Genomic DNA, 20,333 nt, shown 5'->3' with positions numbered 1-20,333 from the left:
TTAAAGGGTTTCAGGGTTCTAGGGGTCCTGCTTGGTGAGTGGCTTCCCTCTAGCCTATCATTTACAGCCCATCTGAGTGTGTGGATCAAGGAAGGCATTACACCGTGCTCTCTGCAGAAGGCCATGTGGGCCAGGATAGTGCTTTAAAAATTGCTGGACAACCAGGTTCAACACGTGAACCACACAAGGCATGTGTGTCACATTGTCACAGCGAAGGGCCGCACCCATGTTTGCATCATTGTCGCACCCGGCCTTCCCTGGCTGCTGGTTGAGTGGAGACAACCATTGATGAAACTCGGTCTCCAGAGCTAACCGTCCACAACTTCTCAGCGGTGTGACTCACATTTCCCATACATTTCAAAGTAAACCTTTGACCACCTGATGGCATTGAGCTCTGCCGCCAGCATAGTAAGCAGGTGTGTGGTATTCCTTGTGCGCAGTTACAAGGAAGGGTGGCCTGACCACACAGGGTTTGTGCCAAGGTGGAGGACCCACACGAGGTTGAAGAGGCAGAAGCAGTGTATTAACTTCTACATACAGAAGAAGGATTGAAACAACTCGTGGGGACGGCAAGACTTGTACAGCAGACCCTTCTCCATCTCTCCCCACAGTAACCCATTGCCCAGTCAGCGACATGTAACGCCCCTGTCCATGCTTACTGGGCCAATTATCTGTGGTGAAATGCACCCTGTCACACAGAGTTTCTCAAGGAATCATTGCTATTTAGTGCGACATGCTGGTGTAGCGCGTGCACGCCTTTGTTGGAGAAGGAGTGGCGCCTGGGCATCGGCTCTTGGGGCACTGCGATGGGCATAAGGTCTCAAAAATCATCGGTTAGAAAGGTTGGAAAGGCAGCATTTTGGTAGCCAACAGTTTCCAGATGCTGAAAGTCAACCTCTAAGCCATGTCATGCCCTTCTAAAAGCATGTAAAACACAGCGAGGGGACTCCAACCACAGTCTCCCTCGTTGCCACTAACTGTGCCACACACACCCCACTTGACTGGCATCGGTTGAGCCCCCTTTTGAAAAACAAAAAGATGCTTTGCATGAAGCACTCTCAAAAATACGCGTGCCTTTCCCGTCCCCTGGCTGACCCAGGGGAAGAAAAGTAGTCTGAGAGCCATGACTTGTTCATCTTGGTTCTTTTAGAAACACAGCGAGGGGACTCCAACCACAGTCTCCCTCGTTGCCACTAACTGGGCCACACACACCCCACTTGACTGGCATCGGTTGAGCCCCCTTTTGAAAAAGAAAAAGATGCTTTGCATGAAGCACTCTCAAAAATACGCGTGCCTTTCCCGTCCCCTGGCTGACCCAGGGGAAGAAAAGTCCTCTGAGAGCCATGACTTGTTCATCTTGGTTCTTTTAGAAACACAGCGAGGGGACTCCAACCACAGTCTCCCTCGTTGCCACTAAGTGGGCCACACACACCCCACTTGACTGGCATCGGTTGACCCGCATTTTCAAGATGAAAAAGATGCTTTGCATGAAGCACTCTCAAAAATACGCGTGCCTTTCCCGTCCCCTGGCTGACCCAGGGGAAGAAAAGTCCTCTGAGAGCCATGACTTGTTCATCTTGGTTCTTTTAGAAACACAGCGAGGGGACTCCAACCACAGTCTCCCTCATTGCCACTAACTGGGCCACACATACCCCACTTGACTGGCATCGGTTGAGCCCCCTTTTGAAAAAGAAAAAGATGCTTTGCATGAAGCACTCTCAAAAATACGCGTGCCTTTCCCGTCCCCTGGCTGACCCAGGGGAAGAAAAGTCCTCTGAGAGCCATGACTTGTTCATCTTGGTTCTTTTAGAAACACAGCGAGGGGACTCCAACCACAGTCTCCCTCGTTTCCACTAACTGGGCCACACACACCCCACTTGACTGGCATCGGTTGAGCCCCCTTTTGAAAAAGAAAAAGATGCTTTGCATGAAGCACTCTCAAAAATACGCGTGCCTTTCCCGTCCCCTGGCTGACCCAGGGGAAGAAAAGTCGTCTGAGAGCCATGACTTGTTCATCTTGGTTCTTTTAGAAACACAGCGAGGGGACTCCAACCACAGTCTCCTTCGTTGCCACTAATTGGGCCACACACACCCAACTTGACTGGCATCACTTGACCCCCCTTTTGAAAAAGAAAAAGATGCTTTTCATGAAGCACTCTCAAAAATACGCGTGCCTTTCCCGTCCCCTGGCTGACCCAGGGGAAGAAAAGTCCTCTGAGAGCCATGTCCACATTGTCAGTGGACAGACACGTGTTCTTATCTGCCAGCAGACCCCCAGCAGCACTGAAGACAGGTTCCGAGAGAACGCTGGCTGCAGGACACGACAAGATCCCCAAGGCGTACGTGGCGAGCTCAGGCAATTTATCCAGATTGGAAGCCTAAAATGAGCAGGGCTCAAGTTATACAATAATGGAATCGATGTTTCCTTGCATATACTCATATATCTGTGTGTCCTCCTCTCTTTCCTTGTCCAGCTCTTTTGTTTTCGCATGAGTATATGTCCTTGTCACTTTCCCATGTGATTGAGTTGTTTGTCACCTTTTGGACACCTTTGAGGGTGTTTTCATGTGTTTGTGAACACCTGCCATTGCTTCCTATGCAGTTCGAGTTCGGTTCGTCAAGCGTTCGACGAACCGAACTCGAATGGGACTTCCGTTCGGCGAACCGACCTCGAGCTGAACCGGGACCGGTTCGCTCATCTCTAGTGATGACCACTACACTATGAAACCTGACGAAAAATTTACTGTGTATTGGCTAGCAGAGCAGAATTGTGACTGACGGGGCCTTTTTATTGCTGAAGGAAAGCATTTTTGGTTAATGAAACATTTACAATTTTTATTACATATTTTACCAGTTTTATTCCTACAAAGGGATTTTGCTTAAATTGAAGTTTATATTGAATGTGTTACTTTTTTCTCCATAGTTTGGTCTTTTGCTTTTGTATTTATGGGAACTATATATTTTGAAACAAACAGGATTTTTATAATATGGGATTATGTTTTCTGCTAAAATGGTCAATAAAAAAGAAACCCAAAATCGTAGTTCTCTTGGTGATGGAAGCCAAAATGTATTGTCATTTGGCAACGAAACCAAGAATTTCATATATTACAAGTCGATAGGAAAATACTTCAACACTAAAAATGGATTGGTTTCACTGGGGTTGAACCCAGGACCTTCGGCGTATGAAGCAGACGTGATGACCTCTACACTATGAAACCTTTGAAATCCTGCAAATTAATGTCTATTAGAGACGAGTTTTCACCGCCAGGGGAAAAAAAACAAATTCGTAGCTCTGTTGGTGATGGAAGCCAAAACATCCCGTCATTCGGCAACAAAGCCAAGAACTTCATATATGGCAGGTTGATACCACTACACTATGAAACCTGATGGAAAGTTACTGTGTATTGGCTAGCAGAGCAGAATTGTGACTGATGGGGCTTTTTTATTGCTGAAGGAAAGTATTTTTGGTTAATGAAACATTTATAATTTTTATTATATATTTTACCAGTTTTATTCCTACAAAGGGATTTTGCTTAAATTGAAGTTTACATTGAATGTGTTACTTTTTTCTACATAGTTTAGTCATTTGCTTTTGTATTTAAAGAAACTATATATTTTGAAACAAACAGGATTTTTATAATATGGGATTATGTTTTCTGCTAAAATGGTCAATTAAAAAGAAACCTAAAATCGTAGATCTCTTGGTGATGGAAGCCAAAATATATTATCAGTTGTCAACAAAACCAAGAATTTCATATATTACAGGTTGATAGCAAATTACTTCAACAGCGATAACAGCTTGTTCTTACTGGGGATTGAACCCAGGACCTTCTGCATGTGAAGTTGACGTGATGACCACTACACTATGAAACCTTTGAAAGCCTGCAAAGTAATGGCAATTAGAGACGAGTTTTGACCGCCAGGGGAAAAAAAACAAATTTGTAGCTCTGTTAGTGATGGAAGCTAAAACATCCCGTCATTCTGCAACAAAGCCAAGAACATCATATACTGCAGGTTGATAGGGTTTTATTTCAACACCATGAACAGATAGGTTTTACTGGGGATTCAACCTAGGACCTTCTGTGTGTTAAGCAGACGTGATGAACACTACACTATGAAACCTGATGATAAGTTACTGTGTATTGGCTAGCAGAGCAGAATTGTGACTGACGGGGCCCTTTTATTGCTGAAGGAAAGTATTTTTGGTTAATGAAACATTTACAATTATTATTACATATTTTACCAGTTTTATTCCTACAAAGGGATTTTGCTTAAATTGAAGTTTACATTGAATGTGTTATTTTTTCTACATAGTTTAGTCGTTTGCTTTTGTATTTATGGGAACTATATATTTTAAAACAAATAGGATTTTTATAATATGGGATTATATTTTCTGCTAAAATGTTCAATAAAAAAGAAACCCAAAATCGTAGTTCTCTTTGTGATGGAAGCCAAAATGTATTGTCATTTGGCAACGAAACCAAGAATTTCACATATTACAAGTCGATAGGAAATTACTTCAACACCAAAACAGATTGGTTTCACTGGGGATTGAACCCAGGACCTTCTGTGTGTGAAGCAGACGTGATAAAAACCACACTATGAAACCTTTGAAATCCTGCAAAGTAATGGCAATTAGAGACGAGTTTTGACTGCCAGGGGAAAAAAGAAACAAATTCGTAGCTCTGTTAGTGATGGAAGCCAAAACATCCCATCATTCGGCAACACAGCCTAGAACTTCATATATTGTAGTTTAATTGGGTATTATTTCAACACCAAGAACAGATTGGTTTTACTGGGGATTGAACGCAGGACCTTCTGCGTGTTAAGCACACGTGATGACCACTACTCTATGAAACCTGATGGAAAGTTACTGTGTATTGGCTAGCAGAGCAGAATTGTGACTGACGGGGCCTTTTTATTGCTGAAGGAAAGTATTTTTGGTTAATGAAACATTTACAATTGTTATTACATATTTTACCAGTTTTATTCCTACAAAGGGATTTTTCTTAAATGGAAGTTTACATTGAATGTGTTACTTATTTCTACATAGTTTAGTCGTTTGCTTTTGTATTTAAAGGAACTATATATTTTGAAACAAACAGGATTTTTATAATATTGGATTATGTTTTCTGCTAAAATGGTCAATAAAAAAGAAACCCAAAATCGTAGTTCTCTTGGTGATGCAAGCCAAAATATATTATCAGTTGGCAACAAAACCAAGAATTTCATATATTACAGGTTGATAGCAAGTTACTTCAACAGTAAAAACGGCTTGTTTTTACTGGGGATTGAACCCAGGACCTTCTGCGTGTGAAGTAGACGTGATGACCACTCCACTATGAAAGCTGTGAAACCCTGCAAAGTAATGGCATTTAGAGACGAGTTGTGACCGCCAGGGGAAAAAAAAAAAAAATAATTTGTAGTTCTGTTTGTGATGGAAGCCAAAACATCCCATCATTCGGCAACAAAGCCGAGAACTTCATATATTGTAGATGGATAGCGTATTATTTCAACACTGAGAACAGATTGGTTTCACTGGGGATTGAACCCAGGACCTTCTGCGTGTTAAGCAGACGTGATGACCACTACACTGTGAAACCTAACGAAAAGTTACTGTGTATTGGCTAGCAGAGCAGAATTGTGACTGACGGGGCCTTTTTATTGCTGAAGGAAAGTATTTTTGGTTAATGAAACATTTACAATTTTTATTATATATTTTACTAGTTTTATTCCTACAAAGGGATTTTGCTTAAATTGAAGTTTTTATTGAATGTGTTACTTTTTTCTACATAGTTAAGTCGTTTGCTTTTGTATTTATGGGAACTATATATTTTAAAACAAATAGGATTTTTATAAAATGGGATTATGTTTTCTGCTAAAATGGTCAATAAAAAAGAAACCCAAAATCGTAGTTCTCTTTGTGATGGAAGCCAAAATGTATTGTCATTTGGCAACGAAACCAAGAATTTCACATATTACAAGTCGATAGGAAATTACTTCAACACCAAAAACAGATTGGTTTCACTAGGAAATGAACCCAGGACCTTCTGCGTGTGAAGTAGACGTGATGACCACTACACTATGAAACCTTTGATATCCTGCAAAGTAATGGCAATTAGAGACGAGTTTTGACCGCCAGGGGAAAAAAAACAAATTCGTAGCTCTGTTGGTGATGGAAGCTAAAACATCTCGTTATTCGGCAACAAAGCCAAGAACTTCAAATATTGCAGGCTGATAGGATATTATTTCAACACCAAGAACACATGGGTTTTACTGGGGATTGAACCCAGGACCTTCTGCGTGTAAAGCAGACGTGATTTCCACTACACTATGAAACCTTTGAAAGTCTGCAAAGTAATGGCAATTAGAGACGAGTTTTGACCGCCAGGGAAAAAAAAAACAAATTCGTAGCTCTGTTGGTGATGGAAGCCAAAACATCCCGTCATTCGGCAACAAAGCCAAGAACTTCATATATGGCAGGTTGATACCACTACACTATGAAACCTGATGGAAAGTTACTGTGTATTGGCTAGCAGAGCAGAATTGTGACTGACGGGGCCTTTTTATTGCTGAAGGAAAGTATTTTTGGTTAATGAAACATTTATAATTTTTATTATATATTTTACCAGTTTTATTCCGACAAAGGGATTTTGCTTAAATTGAAGTTTACATTGAATGTGTTACTTTTTTCTACATAGTTTAGTCATTTGCTTTTGTATTTAAAGAAACTATATATTTTGAAACAAACAGGATTTTTATAATATGGGATTATGTTTTCTGCTAAAATGTTCAATTAAATGGGATTATGTTCAAAAAATGGGATTATGTTTTCTGCTAAAATGGTCAATTAAAAAGAAACCTAAAATCGTAGTTCTCTTGGTGATGGAAGCCAAAATATATTATCAGTTGTCAACAAAACCAAGAATTTCATATATTACAGGTTGATAGCAAATTACTTCAACAGCGATAACAGCTTGTTCTGCATGTGAAGTTGACGTGATGACCACTACACTATGAAACCTTTGAAATCCTGCAAAGTAATGGCAATTAGAGACGAGTTTTGACCGCCAGGGGAAAAAAAACAAATTTGTAGCTCTGTTAGTGATGGAAGCTAAAACATCCCGTCATTCTGCAATAAAGCCAAGAACTTTATATATTGTAGTTTAATTGGGTATTATTTCAACACCAAGAACAGATTGGTTTTACTGGAGATTGAACGCAGGACCTTCTGCGTGTTAAGCAGACGTGATGACCACCACTCTATGAAACCTGATGGAAAGTTACTGTGTATTGGCTAGCAGAGCAGAATTGTGACTGATGGGGCCTTTTTATTGCTGAAGGAAAGTATTTTTGGTTAATGAAACATTTACAATTGTTATTACATATTTTACCAGTTTTATTCCTACAAAGGGAATTTGCTTAATTTGAAGTTTATATTGAATGTGTTACTTTATTCTCCATAGTTTGGTCTTTTGCTTTTGTATTTATGGGAACTATATATTTTGAAACAAACAGGATTTTTATAACATGGGATTATGTTTTCTGCTAAAATGGTCAATAAAAAAGAAACCCAAAATCGTAGTTCTCTTTGTGATGGAAGCCAAAATGTATTGTCATTTGGCAACGAAACCAAGAGTTTCACATATTACAAGTCGATAGGAAATTACTTCAACACCAAAAACAGATTGGTTTCACTAGGAAATGAACACAGGACCTTCTGCGTGTGAAGTAGACGTGATGACCACTACACTATGAAACCTTTGAAATCCTGCAAAGTAATGGCAATTAGAGACGAGTTTTGACCGCCAGGTGGAAAAAAAACAAATTCGTAGCTCTGTTGGTGATGGAAGCTAAAACAACCCATTATTCTGCAACAAAGCCAAGAACTTTATATATTGCAGGTTGATATGGAATTATTACAACACCATGAACACATGGGTTTCACTGGAGATTGAACCCAGGACCTTCTGCATTTGAAGCAGACGTGATGACCACTACACTATGAAACCTTTGAAATCCTGCAAAGTAATGGCAATTAGAGACGAGTTTTGACCGCCAGGGAAAAAAAAAACAAATTCGTAGCTCTGTTGGTGATGGAAGCCAAAACATCCCATCATTCGGCAACACAGCCTAGAACTTCATATATTGTAGTTTAATTGGGTATTATTTCAACACCAAGAACAGATTGGTTTTACTGGGGATTGAACGCAGGACCTTCTGCGTGTTAAGCACACGTGATGACCACTACTCTATGAAACCTGATGAAAAGTTACTGTGTATTGGCTAGCAGAGCAGAATTGTGACTGACGGGGCCTTTTTATTGCTGAAGGAAAGTATTTTTGGTTAATGAAACATTTACAATTGTTATTACATATTTTACCAGTTTTATTCCTACAAAGGGATTTTGCTTAAATGGAAGTTTACATTGAATGTGTTACTTATTTCTACATAGTTTAGTCATTTGCTTTTGTATTTAAAGGAACTATATATTTTGAAACAAACAGGATTTTTATAATATGGGATTATGTTTTCTGCTAAAATGGTCAATAAAAAAGAAACCCAAAATCGTAGTTCTCTTGGCGATGGAAGCCAAAATATATTATCAGTTGGCAACAAAACCAAGAATTTCATATATTACAGGTTGATAGCAAGTTACTTCAACAGTAAAAACGGCTTGTTTTTACTGGGGATTGAACCCAGGACCTTCTGCGTGTGAAGTAGACGTGATGACCACTCCACTATGAAAGCTGTGAAACCCTGCAAAGTAATGGCATTTAGAGACGAGTTGTGACCGCCAGGGGAAAAAAAAAAAAATAATTTATAGTTCTGTTTGTGATGGAAGCCAAAACATCCCATCATTCGGCAACAAAGCCGAGAACTTCATATATTGTAGTTGGATAGCGTATTATTTCAACACTGAGAACAGATTGGTTTCACTGGGGATTGAACCCAGGACCTTCTGCATGTTAAGCAGACGTGATGACCACTACACTGTGAAACCTAACGAAAAGTTACTGTGTATTGGCTAGCAGAGCAGAATTGTGACTGACGGGGCCTTTTTATTGCTGAAGGAAAGTATTTTTGGTTAATGAAACATTTACAATTTTTATTATATATTTTACTAGTTTTATTCCTACAAAGGGATTTTGCTTAAATTGAAGTTTTTATTGAATGTGTTACTTTTTTCTACATAGTTAAGTCGTTTGCTTTTGTATTTATGGGAACTATATATTTTAAAACAAATAGGATTTTTATAATATGGGATTATGTTTTCTGCTAAAATGGTCAATAAAAAAGAAACTCAAAATCGTAGTTCTCTTTGTGATGGAAGCCAAAATGTATTGTCATTTGGCAACGAAACCAAGAATTTCACATATTACAAGTCGATAGGAAATTACTTCAACACCAAAAACAGATTGGTTTCACTAGGAAATGAACCCAGGACCTTCTGCGTGTGAAGTAGACGTGATGACCACTACACTATGAAAACTTTGATATCCTGCAAAGTAATGGCAATTAGAGACGAGTTTTGACCGCCAGGGGAAAAAAAACAAATTCGTAGCTCTGTTGGTGATGGAAGCTAAAACATCTCGTTATTCGGCAACAAAGCCAAGAACTTCAAATATTGCAGGCTGATAGGATATTATTTCAACACCAAGAACACAAGGGTTTCATTGGGGATTGAACCCAGGACCTTCTGCGTGTAAAGCAGACGTGATTTCCACTACACTATGAAACCTTTGAAAGTCTGCAAAGTAATGGCAATTAGAGATGAGTTTTGACCGCCAGGGAAAAAAAAAACAAATTCGTAGCTCTGTTGGTGATGGAAGCCAAAACATCCCATCATTCGGCAACAAAGCCAAGAACTTTATATATTGTAGTTTAATTGGGTATTATTTCAACACCAAGAACAGATTGGTTTTACTGGAGATTGAACGCAGGACCTTCTGCGTGTTAAGCAGACGTGATGACCACTACTCTATGAAACCTGATGGAAAGTTACTGTGTATTGGCTAGCAGAGCAGAATTGTGACTGATGGGGCCTTTTTATTGCTGAAGGAAAGTATTTTTGGTTAATGAAACATTTACAATTGTTATTACATATTTTACCAGTTTTATTCCTACAAAGGGAATTTGCTTAATTTGAAGTTTATATTGAATGTGTTACTTTTTTCTCCATAGTTTGGTCTTTTGCTTTTGTATTTATGGGAACTATATATTTTGAAACAAACAGGAATTTTATAACATGGGAATATGTTTTCTGCTAAAATGGTCAATAAAAAAGAAACCCAAAATCGTAGTTCTCTTTGTGATGGAAGCCAAAATGTATTGTCATTTGGCAACGAAACCAAGAGTTTCACATATTACAAGTCGACAGGAAATTACTTCAACACCAAAAACAGATTGGTTTCACTAGGAAATGAACCCAGGACCTTCTGCGTGTGAAGTAGACGTGATGACCACTACACTATGAAACCTTTAAAATCCTGCAAAGTAATGGCAACTAGAGACGAGTTTTGACCGCCAGGTGGAAAAAAAACAAATTCGTAGCTCTGTTGGTGATGGAAGCTAAAACAACCCATTATTCTGCAACAAAGCCAAGAACTTTATATATTGCAGGTTGATATGGAATTATTACAACACCATGAACACATGGGTTTCACTGGAGATTGAACCCAGGACCTTCTGCATTTGAAGCAGACGTGATGACCACTACACTATGAAACCTTTGAAATCCTGCAAAGTAATGGCAATTAGAGACGAGTTTTGACCGCCATGGAAAAAAAAACAAATTCGTAGCTCTGTTGGTGATGGAAGCCAAAACATCCCATCATTCGGCAACACAGCCTAGAACTTCATATATTGTAGTTTAATTGGGTATTATTTCAACACCAAGAACAGATTGGTTTTACTGGGGATAGAACGCAGGACCTTCTGGGTGTTAAGCGCACGTGATGACCACTACTCTATGAAACCTGATGGAAAGTTACTGTGTATTGGCTAGCAGAGCAGAATTGTGACTGACGGGGCCTTTTTATTTATTAATCCTGCAAAGTAATGGCATTTAGAGATGAATTTTGACCGCCAGGGGAAAAAAAATATAATAATTTGTAGTTCTGTTTGTGATGGAAGCCAAAACATACCGTCATTCGGCAACAATGCCGAGAACTTCATATATTGTAGTTGGATAGCTTATTATTTCAACACTAAGAACAGAGTGGTTTCACTGGGGATTGAACCCAGGACCTTCTGCGTGTGAAGCAGACGTGATGACCACTACACTATGAAACCTTTGAAATCCTGCAAAGTAATGGCAATTAGAGACGAGTTTTGACCGCCAGGGGAAAAAAAACAAATTTGTAGCTCTGTTGGTGATGGAGCTAAAACATCCAGTTATTCGGCAACAAACCCAAGAACTTTATATACTGCAGGTTGATAGGGTATTATTTAAACACAAGAACACATGGGTTTCACTGGGGATTGTATCCAGGACCTTCTGCGTGTAAAGCAGACATGATTTCCACTACACTATGAAACCTTTGAAAGCCTGCAAAGTAATGGCAATTAGAGACGAGTTTTGACCGCCAGGGAAAAAAAAAACAAATTCATAGCTCTGTTTGGGATGGAAGCCAAAACAACCCATCATTCGGCAACAAAGCCAAGAACTTCATATATTGTAGTTTAATTGAGTATTATTTCAACATCAAGAACAGATTGGTTTTACTGGGGATTGAACGCAGGACCTTCTGCGTGTTAAGCAGACGTGTTGACCACTACTCTATGTAACCTGATGGAAAGTTACTGTGTATTGGCTAGCAGAGCAGAATTGTGACTGACGGGGCCTTTTTATTGCTGAAGGAAATTATTTTTGGTTAATGAAACATTTACAATTTTTATTACATATTTTACCAGTTTTATTCCTACAAAGGGATTTTGCTTAAAAGGAAGTTTACATTGAATGTGTATCTTTTTTTCACATAGTTTAGTTGTTTGCTTTTGTATTTAAAGGAACTATATATTTTGAAACAAACAGGATTTTTATAATATGGGATTATGTTTTCTGCTAAAATGGTCAATAAAAAAGAAACCCAAAATCGTAGTTCTCTTGGTGATGGAAGCCAAAATATATTATCAGTTGGCAACAAAACAAAGAATTTCATATGTTACAGGTTGATAGCAAATTACTTCAACAGCGAAAATGGCTTGTTTTTACTAGGGATTGAACCTAGGTCCTTCTGCGTGTGAAGTAGACGTGATGACGACTCCACTATGAAACCTGTGAAGTCCTGCAAAGTAATGGCATTTAGAGACGAGTTTTGACCGCCAGGGGAAAAAAAATAATAATTTGTAGTTCTGTTTGTGATGGAAGCCAAAACATACCGTCATTCGGCAACAAAGCCGAGAACTTCATATTTTGGAGTTGGATAGCTTATTATTTCAACACTAAGAACAGATTGGTTTCACTGGGGATTGAACCCAGGATCTTCTGCGTGTTAAGCAGACGTGATGACCACTACACTATGAAACCTGACGAAAAGTTACTGTGTATTGGCTAGCAGAGCAGAATTGTGACTGACGGGGCCTTTTTATTGCTGAAGGAAAGTATTTTTGGTTAATGAAACATTTACAATTATTATTACATATTTTACCAGTTTTATTCCTACAAAGGGATTTTGCTTAAATTGAAGTTTATATTGAATGTGTTACTTTTTTCTCCATAGTTTGGTCTTTTGCTTTTGTATTTATGGGAACTATATATTTTGAAACAAATAGGATTTTTATAATATGGGATTATGTTTTCTGCTAAAATGGTCAATAAAAAAGAAACCCAAAATCGTAGTTCTCTTTGTGATGGAAGCCAAAATGTATAGTCATTTGGCAACGAAACCAAGAATTTCACATATTACAAGTCGATAGGAAATTACTTCAACACCAAAAACAGATTAGTTTCACTGGGGATTGAACCCAGGACCTTCTGCGTGTGAAGCAGACGTGATGACCACTACACTATGAAACCTTTGAAATCCTGCAAAGTAATGGCAATTAGAGACGAGTTTTGACCGCCAGGGGAAAAAAAACAAATTCGTAGCTCTGTTGGTGATGGAGCTAAAACATCCAGTTATTCGGCAACAAAGCCAAGAACTTAATATACTGCAGGTTGATAGGGTATTATTTAAACACAGGAACACATAAGTTTCACTGGGGATTGAACCCAGGACCTTCTACGTGTAAAGCAGACGTGCTTTCCACTACACTATGAAACCTTTGAAAGCCTGCAAAGTAATGGCAATTAGAGACGAGTTTTGACCGCCAAGGAAAAAAAAAACAAATTCGTAGCTCTGTTTGGGATGGAAGCCAAAACATCCCATCATTCGGCAACAAAGCCAAGAACTTCATATATTATAGTTTAATTGAGTATTATTTCAACATCAAGAACAGATTGGTTTTACTGGGGATTGAACGCAGGACCTTCTGCGTGTTAAGCAGACGTGATGACCACTACTCTATGTAACCTGATGGAAAGTTACTGTGTATTGGCTAGCAGAGCAGAATTGTGACTGACGGGGCCTTTTTATTGCTGAAGGAAAGTATTTTTGGTTAATGAAACATTTACAATTTTTATTACATTTTTAACCAGTTTTATTCCTACAAAGGGATTTTGCTTAAAAGGAAGTTTACATTGAATGTGTTACTTTTTTCCACATAGTTTAGTTGTTTGCTTTTGTATTTAAAGGAACTATATATTTTGAAACAAACAGGATTTTTATAATATGGGATTATGTTTTCTGCTAAAATGGTCAATAAAAAAGAAACCCAAAATCGTAGTTCTCTTTGTGATGGAAGCCAAAATGTATTGTCATTTGGCAACGAAACCAAGAATTTCACATATTACAAGTCGATAGGAAATTACTTCAACACCAAAAACGGATTGGTTTTACTGGGGATTGAACCCAGGACCTTCTGCGTGTGACGCAGACGTGATGACCACTACACTATGAAACCTTTGAAATCCTGCACAGTAATGGCAATTAGAGTCGAGTTTTGACCGCCAGGGGAAAAAAAACAAATTTGTAGCTCTGTTGGTGAAGGAAGCTAAAACATCCCGTTATTCGGCAACAAAGCCAAGAACTTTATATACTGCAGGTTGATAGGGGATTATTTCAACACCAAGAACACATAAGTTTCACTGGGGATTGAACCCAGGACCTTCTGCGTGTAAAGCAGGCGTGATTTCCACTATACTATGAAACCTTTGAAAGCCTGAAAAATAATGGCAATTAGAGATGAGTTTTGACCACCAGGGAAAAAAAAAACAAATTCGTAGCTCTGTTGGGGATGAAAGCCAAAACATCCCATCATTCGGAAACAAAGCCAAGAACTTCATATATTGTAGTTTAATTGAGTATTATTTCAACACCAAGAACAGATTGGTTTTACTGGGGATTGAACGCAGGACCTTCTGCATATTAAGCAGACGTGATGACCACTACACTATGAAACCTAATGGAAAGTTACTGTGTATTGGCCAGCAGAGCAGAATTGTGACTGACGGGGCCTTTTTATTGCTGAAGGAAAGTATTTTTGGTTAATGAAACATTTACAATTTTTATTACATATTTTACCAGTTTTATTCCTACAAAGGGATTTTGCTTAAAAGGAAGTTTACATTGAATGTGTTACTTTTTTCCACATAGTTTAGTTGTTTGCTTTTGTATTTAAAGGAACTATATATTTTGAAACAAACAGGATTTTTATAAAATGGGATTATGTTTTCTGCTAAAATGGTCAATAAAAAAACCCCCAAAATTGTAGTTCTCTTGGTGATGGAAGCCAAAATATATTATCAGTTGGCAACAAAACAAAGAATTTCATATGTTACAGGTTGAAAGCAAACTACTTCAACAGTGAAAACGGCTTGATTTTACTGGGGATTGAACCCAGGACCTTCTGCGTGTGAAGTAGACATGATGACGACTCCACTATGAAACCTGTGAAATCCTGCAAAGTAACGGCATTTAGAGATGAGTTTTGACCGCCAGGGGAAAAAAAAAAATTATTTGTAGTTCTGTTTGTGATGGAAGCCAAAACATCCCGTCATTCGGCAACATAGCCGAGAACTTCATATATTGTAGTTGGATAGCGTATTATTTCAACACTAAGAACAGATTGGTTTCACTGGGGATTGAATCCAGGACCTTCTGCGTGTTAAGCAGATGTGATGACCACTACACTATGAAACCTCATGAAAAGTTACTGTGTATTGGCTAGCAGAGCAGAATTGTGACTGACGGGGCCTTTTTATTGCTGAAGGAAAGTATTTTTGGTTAATGAAACATTTACAATTATTACTACATATTTTACCAGTTTTATTCCTACAAAGGGATTTTGCTTAAATTGAAGTTTATATTGAATGTGTTACTTTTTTCTCCATAGTTTGGTCTTTTGCTTTTGTATTTATGGGAACTATATATTTTGAAACAAATAGGATTTTTATAATATGGGATTATGTTTTCTGCTAAAATGGTCAATAAAAAAGAAACCCAAAATCGTAGTTCTCTTTGTGATGGAAGCCAAAATGTATTGTCATTTGGCAACGAAACCAAGAATTTTACATATTACAAGTCGATAGGAAATTACTTCAACACCAAAAACAGATTGGTTTCACTGGGGACTGAACCCAGGACCTTCTGCGTGTGAAGCAGACGTGATGACCACTACACTATGAAACCTTTGAAATCCTGCAAAGTAATGGCAATTAGAGACGAGTTTTGACCGCCAGGGGAAAAAAAACAAATTCGTAGCTCTGTTGGTGATGGAAGCTAAAACATCCAGTTATTCGGCAACAAAGCCAAGAACTTTATATACTGCAGGTTGATAGGGGATTATTTCAACACAAGAACACATGAGTTTCACTGGGGATTGAACCCAGGACCTTCTGCGTGTGAAGTAGACGTGATGACGACTCCACTATGAAACCTGTGAAATCCTGCAAAGTAATGGCATTTAGAGACGAGTTTTGACCGCCAGGGGAAAAAAAAAAATAATTTGTAGTTCTGTTTGTGATGGAAGCCAAAACATCCCGTCATTCGGCAACAAAGCCGAGAACTTAAAATATTGTAGTTAGATAGCGTATTATTTCAACAACAAGAACACATGGGTTTCTCTGGGGATTGAACCCAGGACCTTCTGCGTGTAAAGGAGACGTGATTTCCACTACACTATGAAACCTTTGAAAGCCTGCAAAGTAATGGCAATTAGAGACGAGTTTTGACCGCCAGGGAAAAAAAAAAAACAAATTCGTAGCTCTGTTGGGGATGGAAGCCAAAACATCCCATCATTCAGCATCAAAGCCAAGAACTTCATATATTGTAGTTTAATTGAGTATTATTTCAACACCTAGAACAGATTGGTTTTACTGGGGATTGAACGCAGGACCTTCTGCGTGTTAAGCAGACGTGATGACCACTACTCTATGAAACCTGATGGAAAGTTACTGTGTATTGGCTAGCAGAGCAGAATTGTGACTGACGGGGCCTTTTTATTGCTGAAGGAAAGTATTTTTGGTTAATGAAACATTTACAATTTTTATTACATATTTAACCAGTTTTATTCCTACAAAGGGATTTTGCTTAAAAGGAAGTTTACATTGAATGTGTTACTTTTTTCCAAATAGTTTAGTTGTTTGCTTTTGCATTTAAAGGAACTATATATTTTGAAACAAACAGGATTTTTATAATATGGTATTATGTTTTCTGCTAAAATGGTCAATAACAAAGAAACCCAAAATCGTAGTTCTCTTGGTGATACAAGCCAAAACATATTATCAGTTGGCAACAAAACAAAGAATTTCACATCTTACAGGTTGATAGCAAATTACTTCAACAGCGAAAACAGCTTGTTTTTACTGGGGATTGAACCCAGGACCTTCTGCGTGTGAAGTAGACGTGATGACGACTCCACTATGAAACCTGTGAAATCCTGCAAAGTAATGGCATTTAGAGACGAGTTTTGACCGCCAGGGAAAAAAAATAATAATTTGTAGTTCTGTTTGTGATGGAAGCCTAAACATCCCGTCATACGGCAACAAAGCCAAGAACTTCATATATTGTAGTTGGATAGCGTATTATTTCAACACTAAGAATAGATTGGTTTCACTGGGGATTGAACCCAGGACCTTCTGCATGTTAAGCAGACGTGATGACCACTACACTATGAAACCTGACAAAAAGTTACTGTGTATTGGCTAGCAGAGCAGAATTGTGACTGACGGGGCCTTTTTATTGCTGAAGGAAAGTATTTTTGGTTAATGAAACATTTACAATTATTATTACATATTTTACCAGTTTTATTCCTACAAAGGGATTTTGCTTAAATTGAAGTTTATATTGAATGTGTTACTTTTTTCTCCATAGTTTGGTCTTTTGCTTTTGTATTTATGGGAACTATATATTTTGAAGCAAACAGGATTTTTATAATATGGGATTATGTTTTCTGCTAAAATGGTCAATAAAAAAGAAACCCAAAATCGTAGTTCTCTTTGTGATGGAAGCCAAAATATATTATCAGTTGGCAACAAAAGGAAGAATTTCATATGTTACAGGTTGATAGCAAATTACTTCCCATCATTCGGCAACAAAGCCAAGAACTTCATAAACTGTAGTTTAATTGAGTATTATTTCAACTCCAAGAACAGATTGGTTTTACTGGGGATTGAACACAGGAGCTTCTGCGTGTTAAGCAGACGTGATGACTACTACTCTATGAAACCTGGTAGAAAGTTACTGTGTATTGGCTAGCAGAGCAGAATTGTGACTGACGGGGCCTTTTTATTGCTGAAGGAAAGTATTTTTGGTTAATGAAACATTTACAATTTTTATTACATATTTTACCAGTTTTATTCCTACAAAGGGATTTTGCTTAAAAGGAAGTTTACATTGAATGTGTTACATTTTTCCACATAGTTTAGTTGTTTGCTTTTGAATTTAAAGGAACTATATATTTTGAAACAAACAGGATTTTTATAATATGGGATTATGTTTTCTGCAAAAATGGTAAATAAAAAAGAAACCCAAAATCGTAGTTCTCTTGGTGAGGGAAGCCAAAATATATTATCAGATGGCAACAAAACCAAGAATTTCATAGGTTACAGGTTGATAGCAAATTACTTCCCATCATTCGGCAACAAAGCCAAGAACTTCATATATTGAAGTTTAATTGAGTATTATTTCAACACCAAGAACAGATTGGTTTTACTGGGGAATGAACGCAGGACCTTCTGCGTGTTAAGCAGACGTGATGACCACTACTCTATGAAACCTGATGGAAAGTTACTGTGTATTGGCTAGCAGAGCAGAATTGTGACTGACGGGGCCTTTTTATTGCTGAAGGAAAGTATTTTTGGTTAATGAAACATTTACAATTTTTATTACATATTTTACAAGTTTTATTCCTACAAAGGGATTTTGCTTAAAAGGAAGTTTACATTGAATGTGTTACTTTTTTCCACATAGTTTAGTTGTTTGCTTCTGTATTTAAAGGAACTATATATTTTGAAACAAATAGGATTTTTATAATATGGGAATATGTTTTCTGCTAAAATGGTCAATAAAAAAGAAACCCAAAATCGTAGTTCTCTTTGTGATGGAAGCCAAAATGTATTGTCATTTGGCAACGAAACCAAGAATTTCACATATTACAAGTCGATAGGAAATTACTTCAACACAAAAGACAGATTGGTTTCACTGGGGATTGAACCCAGGACCTTCTGCGTGTGAAGCAGATGTGATGACCACTACACTATGAAACCTTTGAAATCCTGCAAAGTAATGGCAATTTGAAACGAGTTTTGACCACCAGGGGGAAAAAACAAATTCGTAGCTCTGTTGGTGATGGAAGCTAAAACATCCCGTTATTCAGCAACAAAGCCAAGAATTTTATATACTGCAGGTTGATAGGGGATTATTTCAACACCAAGAACACATGGGTTTCACTGGGGATTGAACCCAGGACCTTCTGCGTGTAAAGCAGACGTGATTTCCACTACACTATGAAACCTTTGAAAGCCTGCAAAGTAATGGCAATTAGAGACGAGTTTTGACCGCCAGGGAAAAAAAAAACAAATTCGTAGCTCTGTTGGGGATGGAAGCCAAAACATCCCATCATTCGGCAACAAAGCCAAAAACGTCATATATTGTAGTTTAATTGAGTATTATTTCAACACCAAGAACAGATTGGTTTTACTGGGGATTGAACGCAGGACCTTCTGCGTGTTAAGCAGACGTGATGCCCACTACTCTATGAAACCTGATGGAAAGTTACTGTGTATTGGCTAGCAGAGCAGAATTGTGACTGACGGGGCCTTTTTATTGCTGAAGGAAAGTATTTTTGGTTAATGAAACATTCACAATTTTTATTACATATTTTACCAGTTTTATTCCTACAAAGGGATTTTGCTTAAAAGGAAGTTTACATTGAATGTGTCACTTTTTTCCACATAGTTTAGTTGTTTGCTTCTGTATTTAAAGGAACTATATATTTTGAAACAAATAGGATTTTTATAATATGGGATTATGTTTTCTGCTAAAATGGTCAATAAAAAAGAAACCCAAAATCGTAGTTCTCTTGGTGATGGAAGCCAAAATTTATTATCAGTTGGCAACAAAACATAGAATTTCATATGTTACAGGTTGATAGCAAATTACTTGAACAGCGAAAATGGCTTGTTTTTACTGGGGATTGAACCCAGGACCTTCTGCGTGTGAAGTAGACGTGATGACGACTCCACTATGAAACCTGTGAAATCCTGCAAAGTAATGGCATTTAGAGACGAGTTTTGACCGCCAGGGGAAAAAAAAAAATAATTTGTAGTTCTGTTTGTGATGGAAGCCAAAACATCCCGTCATTCGGCAACAAAGCCGAGAACTTCATATATTGTAGTTGGATAGCGTATTATATCAACACTAAGAACAGATTGGTTTCACTGGCGATTGAACCCAGGACCTTCTGCGAGTTAAGCAGACGTGATGACCACTACACTATGAAACCTGACGAAAAGTTACTGTGTATTGGCTAGCAGAGCAGAATTGTGACTGACGGGGCCTTTTTATTGCTGAAGGAAAGTATTTTTGGTTAATGAAACATTTACAATTATTATTACATATTTTACCAGTTTTATTCCTACAAAGGGATTTTGCTTAAATTGAAGTTTATATTGAATGTGTTACTTTTTTCTCCATAGTTTGGTCTTTTGCTTTTGTATTTATGGGAACTATATATTTTGAAACAAATAGGATTTTTATAATATGGGATTATGTTTTCTGCTAAAATGG

General features: G+C 37.9%; 7 non-coding genes across 7 annotated transcripts; all 7 read right to left on the bottom strand.

Annotated features, from left to right (window-relative positions):
- Positions 1–7,939: 7,939 nt before the first annotated feature.
- On the bottom strand, positions 7,940–8,012 carry TRNAL-CAA (transfer RNA leucine (anticodon CAA)). Its single transcript has one exon. It is a non-coding gene; the product is annotated as a tRNA-Leu (tRNA).
- A 2,646-nt stretch (positions 8,013–10,658) lies between these two features.
- Positions 10,659–10,731, bottom strand: TRNAL-CAA (transfer RNA leucine (anticodon CAA)). Its single transcript has one exon. It is a non-coding gene; the product is annotated as a tRNA-Leu (tRNA).
- A 491-nt stretch (positions 10,732–11,222) lies between these two features.
- On the bottom strand, positions 11,223–11,295 carry TRNAV-CAC (transfer RNA valine (anticodon CAC)). The gene has a single exon. It is a non-coding gene; the product is annotated as a tRNA-Val (tRNA).
- Positions 11,296–12,459: 1,164 nt separating this feature from the next.
- Positions 12,460–12,532, bottom strand: TRNAV-AAC (transfer RNA valine (anticodon AAC)). The gene has a single exon. It is a non-coding gene; the product is annotated as a tRNA-Val (tRNA).
- A 4,619-nt stretch (positions 12,533–17,151) lies between these two features.
- Positions 17,152–17,224, bottom strand: TRNAV-AAC (transfer RNA valine (anticodon AAC)). The gene has a single exon. It is a non-coding gene; the product is annotated as a tRNA-Val (tRNA).
- A 1,514-nt stretch (positions 17,225–18,738) lies between these two features.
- TRNAV-CAC (transfer RNA valine (anticodon CAC)) lies at positions 18,739–18,811 on the bottom strand. The gene has a single exon. It is a non-coding gene; the product is annotated as a tRNA-Val (tRNA).
- Positions 18,812–18,986: 175 nt separating this feature from the next.
- Positions 18,987–19,059, bottom strand: TRNAV-UAC (transfer RNA valine (anticodon UAC)). The gene has a single exon. It is a non-coding gene; the product is annotated as a tRNA-Val (tRNA).
- Between the last annotated feature and the right edge of the window lie 1,274 nt (positions 19,060–20,333).

This window comes from Anomaloglossus baeobatrachus, chromosome 2 (genome assembly GCF_048569485.1).
Source record: "Anomaloglossus baeobatrachus isolate aAnoBae1 chromosome 2, aAnoBae1.hap1, whole genome shotgun sequence".
Classification (NCBI taxonomy): domain Eukaryota; kingdom Metazoa; phylum Chordata; class Amphibia; order Anura; family Aromobatidae; genus Anomaloglossus; species Anomaloglossus baeobatrachus.
Note: the sequence above shows the minus strand (reverse complement) of the source record. Positions and strands in the feature narration are given on the sequence as shown.